At 38.6% G+C, this 12,574-nt stretch overlaps 1 long non-coding RNA gene across 8 annotated transcripts in view; it reads right to left on the bottom strand.

Annotated features, from left to right (window-relative positions):
- The window catches only part of LOC110345494 (uncharacterized), a 326,656-nt gene that overhangs the window by 67,487 nt on the left and 246,595 nt on the right, over nt 1-12,574 (bottom strand). For all 8 annotated transcript variants that reach the window (XR_015446886.1, XR_015446889.1, XR_015446887.1 and 5 more), the window contains one exon: nt 10,259-10,389. This is a non-coding gene — a long non-coding RNA (uncharacterized LOC110345494). The remainder of the gene's footprint in view (nt 1-10,258; nt 10,390-12,574) is intronic.

The raw sequence follows: 12,574 nt of genomic DNA, 5'->3' as shown, positions 1-12,574 counted from the left end.
AGACCTAGAATAGGAAAAGTAATTATGGGCAACAAAGGCAAGGCAGGGGGCATTACAATCCTGACTTGAAATTATACTACAAAGATACAGTGATTAAAAAAAAAATAGACCCAAGGATCAATGGAACAGATTAGAAGATGCAGAAACAACTCCAAACACACTCAGCCAACTTATGTTTGACAAAGGGTCCAAGCACCTTCACTGGGAGATAATCTCTTCAATAAATGGTGCTGAAAAAGTTGGCTTTCCACATGCCAAAGATTAAAGCTACACCCATATCTCTTACCATGCACTAAACTAAAATTGAAATGAATCAATGTTCTAAATATTAAAACAGAAACACTAAATCTGATGGAAGATATAACAGGACAAACTCTTGAAGACATAGGTGTAGGCAAAGACTTTATGAACAAAACCCTGATTGCACAGGAAATATCACAAAGAATCAACAACAGGGATCTCATCTTATTAAAAAGCATTTTCACAACAAAAGAAACCACCAATAGAGTGAAGAGTCAACCCACAGTGGGAAATAAATTCTGCCAGCCATTCCTCAGATGAAGGACTAATATATAGAATATATAAAGAATTCAAAAAAAGTCAGACCCCCAAAATTTAATGACTCCAATCTTAAAGATGCCCGGTCCAAAAATGGGCATCTGAAATGAATAGACACTTCCAAGACAAAGAAGTAGAAACAGCAAATATATTTATTTTATTTATATGAAAAAATGTTCAACATCACTGGTCATTTGAAAGATGCAAATTAAGACGTAACAGATTATATTTCATCCCAGAAAGAATGGCTATTATCAAGAAACCAATAACAAATGTTGGCGGAGCTGTGGTGAAAAAGGAACCCTTCTCCACTGTTGGTGGAAGTGTAGACTGGTGCAACCACTGTGGAAATCAACATGGAGATTCCTCAAAAAAAAAACCCCTAAAACTAGAGATTCCATTTGACCCAGGTATTCCCCTTCTTGGTATCTTCTCAAAGCATTGAAAGCATCACACCACAGTGATATATGCACACCCATGTTTATAGCAGCACATTTTGTAATAGCTAAATCTTGAAAACAGCCCAAATGCCCATCAACTGATGAATGGATAAAGAAGATATGGGGGTTTTATACAATGAAGTATTACTTTGCTATAAAGACAAATAAATTTGATACATTTCTAGGTAAATAAATGCACCTTGAGACCATACTTTTAAGTGAAATAGATCAGACACATATGTTTAAATATTGCATTGTTTCTTTGGTGTGAGAAACTGAAAGGGTAAATAAGGACAAAAATACGTAACAGATATTGTGAAATAGGAAGAAAATGTTCAAATGGGAAAGCAAAGTAGGGAGAGGGGAGGAGGAAAGAAAGAAAGGGAAAAGATAAAAAGAGAATAGAAGGAAAAAAATGGAAACAAAGCTTTTGTAAATAAGGGGGGGAAGAGGGGTTGAAGGGAAGGGAATGTGAAAAAAAGAAGAATCAAGATATATCATGTACAGATACAAATTCCCTGTCATGTGTGTTATTATATGCATCTAAAATGTACCAATAAAATTAATTTTTTTAAAAAGGCAGATTACTGGGGCCTGACCTGGGAGGGCATGTTCTTGGCCCTTGCTCCTCCCCTTTTCCTCTGCCTCCTGGCCACCATGCCCTGTCAGTTATCCTCCACCATGCCATTTCTGCCTTGGAGCCAGCCAACCATGGACTGAAACCAGGAACCAAAATAAATCTCTTTTTTAAGTTGCAGGCATCAGATATTTTGTTCTAGCAACGAGAAAGTGGCTGAGACATTGCTTTTCTAAGATTTTTCATTCTAGCGCCTCTACTGTGTTCTTTTAGCCCCTGTTTTTCTAATGACAGTGTTTATTAAATGTTATTTAATGTTAAATCTTAATTGCATGTCTATGCAGCTCCATGAGAGGAGGATCATGTCCATCTCATTCACCATTATATGCCCCAGACCCAGCACTGGGCCATCTCAATGAGCTCATTAAGCCATGCAACAAACATTTATTAAAAACCTACTGTGTAACAGCCTCTGTTTTGTGTGCTTGAAATACAACACACAGTAAAACAAAGTCCCTGTCCTCATGGAGATTACACTGCAGTGAAAGTGTTCGATGTAGTCACCCATCTCAGATCCTTTACAACCAGCCACAATGTTCTCCCCCAGTTTCTATGAGTGTTAGCTCCCTATTCCCAGCTGCTCAATTCCCAAGAAAATTGCCCTCCTCCAAGGATGACTTATGGGACACAATGAGCAGACCTCTATCCTCCAAATTAGTCTATGCACTGGAACTTTTCTATCACAAGTCTAGGCCTCCTTAAAACCTCATCCCTGCTTGGTCACTGCCTCCACACTCCTGTCTGTTCCCACCCTGGCAGGTCTTTGCTGAGGAAATTTCCCTTAACACACATCTGAATGTTTCTCTTGGGCCCTTCTTCTAGGAAACCCAATGTTGAGCAGAAGGAAAGACAACAATAAGCCAGGAAGGGTGTAAACATATACCATGTTAGATGTGACTGTGGATTTGTGGAGATCAAGAGAAAGGGGAAAGAGGTGCTGGGACAATGAGGCTCCTATTTGAGATAAAATGGGCAGGAAGAGTCTTTACAATAAGGTGGCTTTTGTGGGACTCATGGGAGGCAAAGGTGTGAGCCATGTGGAAGTCTGGGAGGAAGACCATCTCAGAGTCTCACACACTGAGGAGCAAAAGGGAAGCTGGTACTGCTGGGAAAGAGCAGCCAGGAGGGTGCTGGCAGGGGTAGATGTTGGTGTGAATAAGGAGGATTATAATGGGGCTTCTTTCCACTGCAAAGCCACTGACATGCCAAAACACTGAAATAGGAGCAAGAACTGAATATGAAAAAAGTCATCTCATAAAGATGGAGTCTCTTAGAGAGACGGTATAGAATGTACCATCTCTGTAGATGACAAAGAGTATATGTGCGCTTTGGGATTACATCACAAGGTACAAAACTACATACAGCTTACTAGAAATAGACAAAAGAGAATTGTAGGAGAGTTCTCTGTTCCCTGTCAATACTTTTTCACAAAGGTGTCCCTTTCCATATGTATTCCATCCATCCTAGTCTGTCAGATACTGATAAAAAAATATCAGCTTTATTACTGAGGAAGACTGGGTGCAGGAGGCAGCTCAGTGTATGGGAAGGAACCATGGGCTTCCTGGTGCTGCACCTCAGTCTTAGCCACACTACTCTCCTAGACAAGGATGGGGCAGGGACAAGCAGAGGCCTTCCCTCTACGTGAAGGGCTTTGAGGAACAGAACAGAGTGAGTGCAAAGAGGGAGGAAGGGCTGGCTGAACCTCCCTTTCTATCAGTGCCAAGTGGAGAGCGGCTGGAAAGTGACATTGAAGGAGGTCTTTTCACAGGGAACTAGGAAGCCAAGTCTAGGAGGTTTCAACTGCCTCTACCAATCTCAATACTTAGGGCTCAATGCTCTTGAATCAATTAGGCTGTACTAAGGATAAAGCTTAGTTTTATAACAAGCTGTTTAATGAAATACATATTAATCAGCCCTCTGAAAGCTGAAATCCTAACTCAAGAGCAAATGTGGGAAGAGAACTCAGGTTTCCTAATTCCTATATCAAATGTAAAATCTACTGGTACACAGAGCATGTGCTTCTTTTATTCATGTTTTCTGGTAGGGTTGAACTGGGGTGGTTGGGGAGATGGAGAGTGGGCAGTGGGCAACCTGACACATCTTGTAAGTGCTGAGGTAGGAGGTGCACATGTTCTGTCAGCTAACACTGAGGGGCATCCCTCAGAAGAGGACACCCCATGGGAACTGGAATGCACCGCTGGCTGGGACCAGATCACACAGGTGATACATGGTGGTCAAGTGGCAGATGCACAGCCCTCGGCTCTCAGAAGAGGAGATGTTTGGGAGGACAGAACAGGAATAGAGAGCTCCACTGGCTGCCCAGAAGCTCTACTCTGACTAAAAGACACCAAATCATGCCAAGTCCTCCCAAAAAAGCAGGATGTTTACAGAATCTCAGAATCTGCTCCATATCTTCCCTCCCACTCCTCTTCCCACATCAGCTCATTGAATTCATGTGTGTCAATATTTTACTCTGGAGAGAGGGATAAATACCAGAACTTATAATCCAGCCAGTCAAAACACAATAGCGCAGCCCATGCACAGAATTTGAGTCTTCTTGGACAGATAGTCTATATTCAAACAAAATAATCTTTTGGCTCACATTGTCTAAATTGGCTCTTTTCACTCTAACTATATTAATTTTTGACCTTCCAAATTACTTTGGCTCTACTGACCCATGGGAAATATTTTCTGCCACCAAATAAAAAGTGGAGGGTGGACATGGTCTCAATAATGTGAAGTTGGCAGCCTTAAGTGTCAGTCTAACCTAGCCCTACCACTAGATCTTCAGAGATCTGGTTAACAAGGCCAACCAAGACCAGTTTATTAATCAGCCATTTATTTCCTCAGACAGTATTTAGAGACCTTATCCTATCCAGATAATGCAGACACTAACTACATGACCACGATCAAATTAAATGCCAACAAAAGCCCCTGCCCTGTACATTAATCATCCTAATACAGCCTAAGCCTATGCTCCCAGCATTGTAGAGAAGTTCTGTCAACAGCTCCATCCCTGTCTGTTCTGGTTTGCTTTGCACAGATAAAAATCAGTAGCCAAGAATCAGAGATTTCACTGGTGGCCCCAGCTCTCTCACAAATAAGCTGGTGAGGATCAGGAAAGAACAAATCAAGAATAATTCAGTAAAATCCCTCATCTATGAAAGACACATCCAAATAGGGAGAAATGGCAGTAACGTGTGTAGAAGGAACATGGGTCTACAAAGTGTTATCTCTGGAGATGAACATCCAAACAAAAAGATATAATCTTGAAATAGTGGCTAAATTGATGTAATCTACTGTGAAAGTTTCCAGTCCCATCTGTGGTATCACCCAAGGTCAAGTTAAATCAGGCGCAGTGGGAATGATGCTATCTCTGCCTCTGGTTCCGACTAGGCAAACACAGCCACCGACAAAAGCACTAAGGCTCAAGCCAGTTGTCAGCTGGAGATAATCCCCAAAATCATGGGGCAACAGAAAAGCTGCTCACCTTTCAGCAAGATAACCAAAGCCAGAAGGTAGCGCTTAAGGCCATGGGATTAAATTTCACATGTCTATTAAATTTGGCCAAACAAAGGTAACCACGAACGTTCAAATGGGGAGATTAAATTATTTCCCCTGGAGCAAGCTGAAAAACCCAGATATTTTTATTTTGAGGATATTGAAAAGAATTGATATAAAACCAAGTGCTAGTTAATGAAAGAACAGCTCTACTGATAGAAGATAGTTTATAATTTCCCCTTCATCAAACTCTCCATCTTAGCTTTCTCCTGGTCACTGACCTAAGTCCTTTTTCGAGTCACACTATTAGCAAAATCATTCAATTGTCAAAATAGTTATTTTTGTATCTATTAATCAGATTAACTAGTGATGTTGACAAACTGTGGTTTATGATCCTTTAAACTAGTTACCTTTTTTTTTTTGCTTAAATTCTTTTATTGGTACACTTTAAGTATACAATACATTTACATTTATCATTGGGTGCTTGACCCGTACATGATGCATCTTGTTTCTTATTTTTTCCCCATTCCCTGTGTTCCCTTCACCCCCTCCACCCTCCCCTATTTACAAAGACTTTGTTTCCATTTTTTCCTTTTCTCATAATTTTTCCTTTCTCTTCTTTCCTTTCCCCTAACCCTCTCACTTCCCCTACCCCTTTGGACCTTTTCTTCCTATTTCAAATTATCAATTATTCATTTTAATCATTTTAACCTTTATTTACACTTTCAGTTTCTCACACTAGATAAACTATTTGGTATTTACACATTAAACTAGTTAAGCTTTGAAGTGGAAGTCAAAATCACAACTGAAAAATGTGAGAGTTACTAATTTTCTTCAATAATATTTGCATAAAATTACCTAGCTTTTGAAATAAACTTTATTTTTAAAACTTAGTGGCTTCTAGTTAATGTGTCAGCAAATAAGATCTTAGAAGTTACTGCTTCAACCTAACATCAAGGAAAAAGCTGAAAAATCAACAACTCTTCTTAGATTTGTAAGAATGAGTTCACAGTGCAAACTGGTGTCCTAAAAACTGAAGAGATAGATGGGGAATACAGAGAATCACAACACATTAAAACAGAAACTCCTAAGCTGAACTCTCTGGGGGAAACGGGTGGCATAAGAAAACCTAAACCCTAACTGATAGACCCTGGGAGTTCAGCATGGACGGGTCTGAGGGTTAAAAAGTCCAGGGGACCCAGGCAGTGAGGGGCTCTAATTTTGTGAATTTTAAATGATAGAGCTCTACCAGGTTCTCACAGTGAATCTTTTAGAAAAATTCTCTCATACTTCTGAGAAAGAGGATAGGGTAGAAACAACCACTTTTAAGTATAGGAGAGCATTATTTTCTTCTTGACAAAGTCCGTCTTCCAGAGAAACTATTTAATCAGAGTCTAACCTATGTTGTGTTTTTATTAGAGCCTAGCTGACATTGGGGAAAAGAAATACTCAATTCCAGCTGGCTCTATCCTTGCACTAAAAAGAAAAGAAATGCCCTTTTTGACCCACCTGAAATTATCTTATTCCATTAACAAGGAGGGCAGTGGCTATGGGGAGGGCTGAGAAGAATTTTTGAAGTACACAATCTAGGGGAACAGGCTTACTAAAGAATAAGGCTTAATCATAGAACTATAACACACTTTTCCCCCCTACACCCATCACATCACTAAAGGCCTATTTGCAGCAGTTCTTTTTACCCACTACATAATGTCTGGCTATCAGGAAAAAAATTATAAGCATACTAAAAAGCAAAAACACAAGTTGATGAGGCAGAGCAAGCAGTAGAACCAGATTTAGATATTGATCAAAATATTGGAATCATCAGAATAGGAATTTAAAACAACTGTGATTAAAATTTTCAGGGATTTAATAGAGAGCATGTAAGGACAGGTAGAGATGTAAACAGAAAGATAGAAATTATAATGAGGAATCAAAAAGAAATGCTACAGATCAAAAATACCATATCTGTTATTTGTTTTAATCATTTTAATTCTTATTTACACTTTCAGTTTCTCACACTAGAGAAACTATTCGGTATTTACACATGTGTGTCCTATTTGAAATAGGAAGAAAAGGTCCAAAGGGGTAGGGGTGGTGGGAGGGGAAGGGGAAAGGAAAGGAGGGAAAGGAAAAATTATGAGAAAAGAAAAAAAAATGGAAACGAAGTCTATGTAAATAGGGAAAGGTGGAGGGGTGAAGGGCGCACAGGTAATGGGGAAAAAAATAAGAACCAAGATACATCATGCACAGTTACAAGCACCCAATGATAAATGTAAATGTATTATTTATCTAAAATGTACCAATAAAAGAATTTAAGGGAAAAGAGTAAATAAATAAATAATAAATCAGTTAAAAAAAAAATATCTGAAGTGAAGAATGTCTTCAATGGACTTACTAGTAGACTGAATAAATAGAAGAAAAAATCTTCAAACTTGAGGGTATTTCAGAAGAAACAAACTGAAAAGTAAAAAAAAAAAAGACCTTAAAATATAGGACAAAAATGTTCAAGAGCTGTAGGACTACAAAAGGTGTAATGTGTACATAATGGGAATAACAGAAGAAAGATGAAAAGGAAAAGTAGAAATATTTGAAGCAATAATGACTGAGAATTTTCCCCAAATTAATGTCAAACACCAAAATACAGATCCAGGAATCTCAGAGAACATCAACAAGGATAATTTTTTTAAAAACCTTATAACTGAGCAAATCATATTTAAACTACAGAATATCAAAGATGAAGAAAAATGCAAAAGGACCCAGAGGGAAAGACAGATGACAAATACAGTTAGCTGATGTTTGATGAAGCGAAATAATAATAATAATAACAATAATAAAAATAGACACAGACTTTCTGCCCTTCATAAAATGAACTGAAAATGAATCTTAGATCTAAATATAAAACTTCTAGAAGATTGGACAACATCTAGATGACCTTGGGCTCGACAATGACTTTTTATCTGAATGACCCTTTTGTCTCAATACCAAAAGCACAGTCATGAAGAAAAGATTAATAATCTGGACTTCATTAAAATTAAAAATGTATACTCTGTGAAAGACTTTGTTGCAAGAATAAAAAGACAAGCCATAGATCAGGAGAAAATATTTGGGGGAAATATATTTTTTTTCAAGAACTCTTATCCAAAATATACAAAGAACTCTTAAAATTTAACAATAAGAAAGCAAACAATTCAAGTAAAACATAGACCAAATTCCGCAACAGGTCACTGACAAAGATGTACAGATGGGAAGTCTGCATATGAAAAGATACTCCATGTCACATACCAACAGGAAATGCAATTTAAAGCAATGGAATGCCACTGCACACCTGTTAGAATAGTCACAACCCACAGCACAGATAAAACCACACGCTGGCAAGGATGCAGGTGGGTGTGCAGAGGAAAATCTTCCAAGCTTCAACTCACACAGCAAAGATATTTGTCTTGTAACACCAGGGACATCTGCTCTTCAATACTGGTGATTCTCATACCCCACGTTCCTTCTCTGATGTTATCCATGCCCTTGGTGATCAGTCCCTTTCCCACTCCCTCTATGGCTGTGAAGCTTTTCCAGTTGCATCTATACCTACCACTACACCATCTCACACTCACACCTACCATCTTGCCTGACTCACTTCAAGAGATGACAGAAGCTCAGCAGTGCTGGGTTTATTGCAGCCCTAGCAGATGTCCATCATCGCTGGGTTAAAGGCACCAAAGCTGTTTTCTATAAGCTACCAATTGGAAGGCTGATTCCTCGTAAAATGCCAGCTTTAAACCCTGAGATGGAAATGCTTTGAAAGAAATGAAGCCATATTCAAGCTTGGCCAGAGAGACAGCTCCCAGGCTTTCACAGACAGTGAACTGTGAGGTTTAACATTGCCTCTGAGGCCATTTTGATAGCCAGTGTCTGATGGGAAAGAGAAGTGTTTCCAGAACAAGCCTCACTGTAGTGACTGCACTGAGCCAAAGTGTCAGCTTCCCTTGACTCCAGAGAAGATGGCCTTTCCCTAGCCACATCTGCCAGAACTCTGCCCCTTTCTACCCTCACGACCCTCACATACCAGAATCAAAGGGAAATGTTCCTTTCTTCAGCCTCCAAAGCATTTTTACTTCTCATGGTATTTTGTTCATTTTTTTAAAGATTTTTTTCATTAAGTTTATTGGTACATTTTAGGTATACGGTACAGTTACATTCATCATTGGGACCTTATACCTTTACATGATGTATTTTGGTTCTTATTTTTTTCCCATTCCCCTGCCCTCCCTTCACCCCCTCCACCCCTCCATATTTACAAAGACTTTCCATTTTTTTCCTTTTCTCATATTTTTTCTTTCCCCTTCTTTCCTTCCCGTACCTCTGCCACTTCCCCTACTCCTTTAGACCTTTCTTCCTATTTCACATTATCAATTATACATTTTGATCCTTATTTACACTTTTAGTTTTTCACACCAGAGAAACTATTCAGTATTTACACTTGTGTGTCCTATTTATTTCACTTAAGAGTATGGCCTCAGTGTTCATCCACTTAGCTATAAATGTCTCTAGTTTCTCATTCTTTTTTTCATGGTATTTTAAATATTCAATTTGCATCATAAATGTGTAATTATTTAATCCCCCTATTAAATGGTAAAAAAAAAAAAAAAGCCAGAGCATACATTTTACTCCCACAGTAACTAATGTCAGGCCCTGACCTAGTGGAAATTCAGTATTTGTCACCCTGAAGAGATGGTCCGCCACCATCACTAGACCATTGCTAGGGTTAATATTTATTCCTGTTTTTCTAAAATATTTGAAAGTCTCAAAAGGAGATATTCTAATATATATCAATGGGTAAGAAAAAATGTTAGGATTCAATTTAAGCTTTTATGTTTTGTTTAAAAAGAAGAGATTTACTTCAAAAATCCAGTACTTAAGATTTCCCTATGTAAGTCACTGGCAGTAAGCAAAAATGTGTAATATGATAAAGCAACATTTAAATTATTAATAACAATTCAGCAATGTAGAACAGAATGCTTTTCTTTTTCTGCCACTGAAATGTACATGCTGTTCCTTTGGAGAGCAGTTATGTAACATATTACTGAAATCCTACCTACCCCACCACAAAGATGATATGGAGACTTACGTTTCTCCTCCTATATCATACTAAGAATTGCCCAGTCATCTTCATCAGGCTTTCCTTCCAGATGCTCACTTTGTGCCCAGTGTTGCAGACAGGTGCCACCATCAGGCATGCCAAGGGGCAGGAGTCAGACCCTGGAAATTAGAGAAAGACACACAAATCATGACTCATGCTGGTTGCAGTTATCAGAACCACTAAGATGCCAAAACAGTCCATTCTGTATTCATTGCCCAGATTTAACTCAGGACAGTGACAACTTTTGGTTTATCATCCTTTAAACTAGTTAACTATAGGATGGAAAAATCAGAATCACAGTGAGAAACATCAGAGGGTTGTCTGTTTTCTTCACAAACACAGAGCTTCTCCAGCAAGTGACTCCAATGGGGCAACAGAGGAACAAATGGCAGGATCATCCGAGATCAGTGTTGGAAGGCACCGTTCTTCCCCAGTGAGTCAAACCACAGCCCTCCCAATCAGCTTGCTTCTCCTTGAGTAAGCCAGACCCTACTTCCTTGACTGGAATTCCTACCTCCAGCCTTCCTCTCCCTTGGAAAATTCTTGCTTTTACCTTGGATAAGCCACTGCTTCCTTTGGAGAAGACTTTCCTGGGTGCCTCCTACAAAGACTTTTTGCATTGTTTTCCTTCTGCTTCCATTGGTCACACCTACTTCCCAGTGGGTATTATATGCTGTTGGAATCACCTACCTGTCTTCCTACAACTTATGAGGCTCAGAGAAAGAGTTATCATTTCATTTTTTCTTTGCTATAGCCACATGCACATCTACTTTTTGTTCTTTTCTTCATGCTTTCTTAAGCTTTTCTGTCTATAAAACCACTTCTGCTTGGTTTTCAAAATATTTATTTTGTTTTATGGAATCAAATGCTGCCAAATTCTAGAATTGAAAACAAACCCAATTAAAATCATTAAACTAAACTGTTGTAATCTTGTCTTTTTACAATATACATTATGGAGGCTGGGGATATAACTCAATGGTAGAACCCTTGCCTAGCATGTGCCCTGGGTTTGATCTTCAAAACTATCCTCAAACTATCATTATATGCCACATATAATATTATATATACATATATATATGAAGATTAAAATTGCATTTAAACTACAAGAACCCAAATGGCACATTATTTAAATAAATGGTGTATTATTTTAATAAAAAGTCCTCCATATTAAGAAATTTCATGATTTTTTTCAGAAGATTGCTCTGGAAAGTCAAAGCCAGTTCAAAATGGTTTCTGGGTGAAATTCTCTAGATTTTTGCTTCCATTTACTGTTTAGTTTCCCAAATGATAATGAAGAAAAATACTGCAAAGGGAAGATCTAGGACCTTTGGATACATTCCTGGAAAGCCCCCTAAAAGAGGGGAGCATATAGTCCTATGTCACTGAATGGCAGGGGCACATTCTGAGAAATGCATCATTAGGTAATTTTGTCATGGGGGTAATATCATAGAACATACTTACCAAACAGATAGCTACAACATCATTAGATGCTATAATTTTACAAGACCACCATAGTATATATACTCCACCTTATTATGCACATGGTTATGGAGCACAAGACTATATTAAAATGGAACACAACTCTAAGTGTAAATGTAAAGTGAAACCCCATATGCTTACAGTTTAAAAGTAGCAATAGTATCCAGAACTGTGTTGAAACCTGCTCTCTGTTTTTTCAGAACACGTGGTCCCAAACTTTCATAGGTTTATACTTTGTTTGGTTAGACATGTACAGACAAGCACACAACTAAAGAAAGCGCCTATCCTAAGCAGACAGAATTAGTACAAACCCCAAAAGGCTTCAAGTATCTGGCAGAGAAAGAGAGCAAATACGGAGTGATGAAGATTTCTGTTTCCAGCATCTCATGCCTGCCTTGTTGGGAAGGAGAAGTATAAAAGATGAGAAAAAAATATAAACAGTAAAACCTTAGATTGTGCATAACTTGTTCTCCAAGTGTTGCACAAGACAAGCTAACACTTCTAATAAATTTTAACTTGATAAATGAGTGATATGCAATGTGAGTAGTTTGTGACACCAAACATCATATGATCACAAGCGAGCCTTCTCCTTCTCTCTCTCTCCTCTCTCTCCTCTCTCCTCTCTCCTCTCTCTCCTCTCTCCTCTCTCCTCTCCCCTCTCCCCTCTCCCCTCTCCCCTCTCCTCTCTCCAGGATTGTGGGTAATCATCTCCCAACAGCAACAGATTATGGAAGAAATCTCATCTGCAGAGGATAAAAAGGCAAAGGAATCCCTCACTTCAAATCAGATTAGAGAAATGTGCAAAATGTGGGAAACTGCAAATTT

This window comes from Heterocephalus glaber, unplaced genomic scaffold (assembly GCF_053883595.1).
Source record: "Heterocephalus glaber isolate CG9 unplaced genomic scaffold, H.glaber_assembly_v1.0 deba00001733, whole genome shotgun sequence".
NCBI lineage: Eukaryota > Metazoa > Chordata > Mammalia > Rodentia > Bathyergidae > Heterocephalus > Heterocephalus glaber.
The sequence above is the reverse complement of the archived record's forward strand: the minus strand, read 5'-3'. Positions and strand labels throughout refer to the sequence as shown.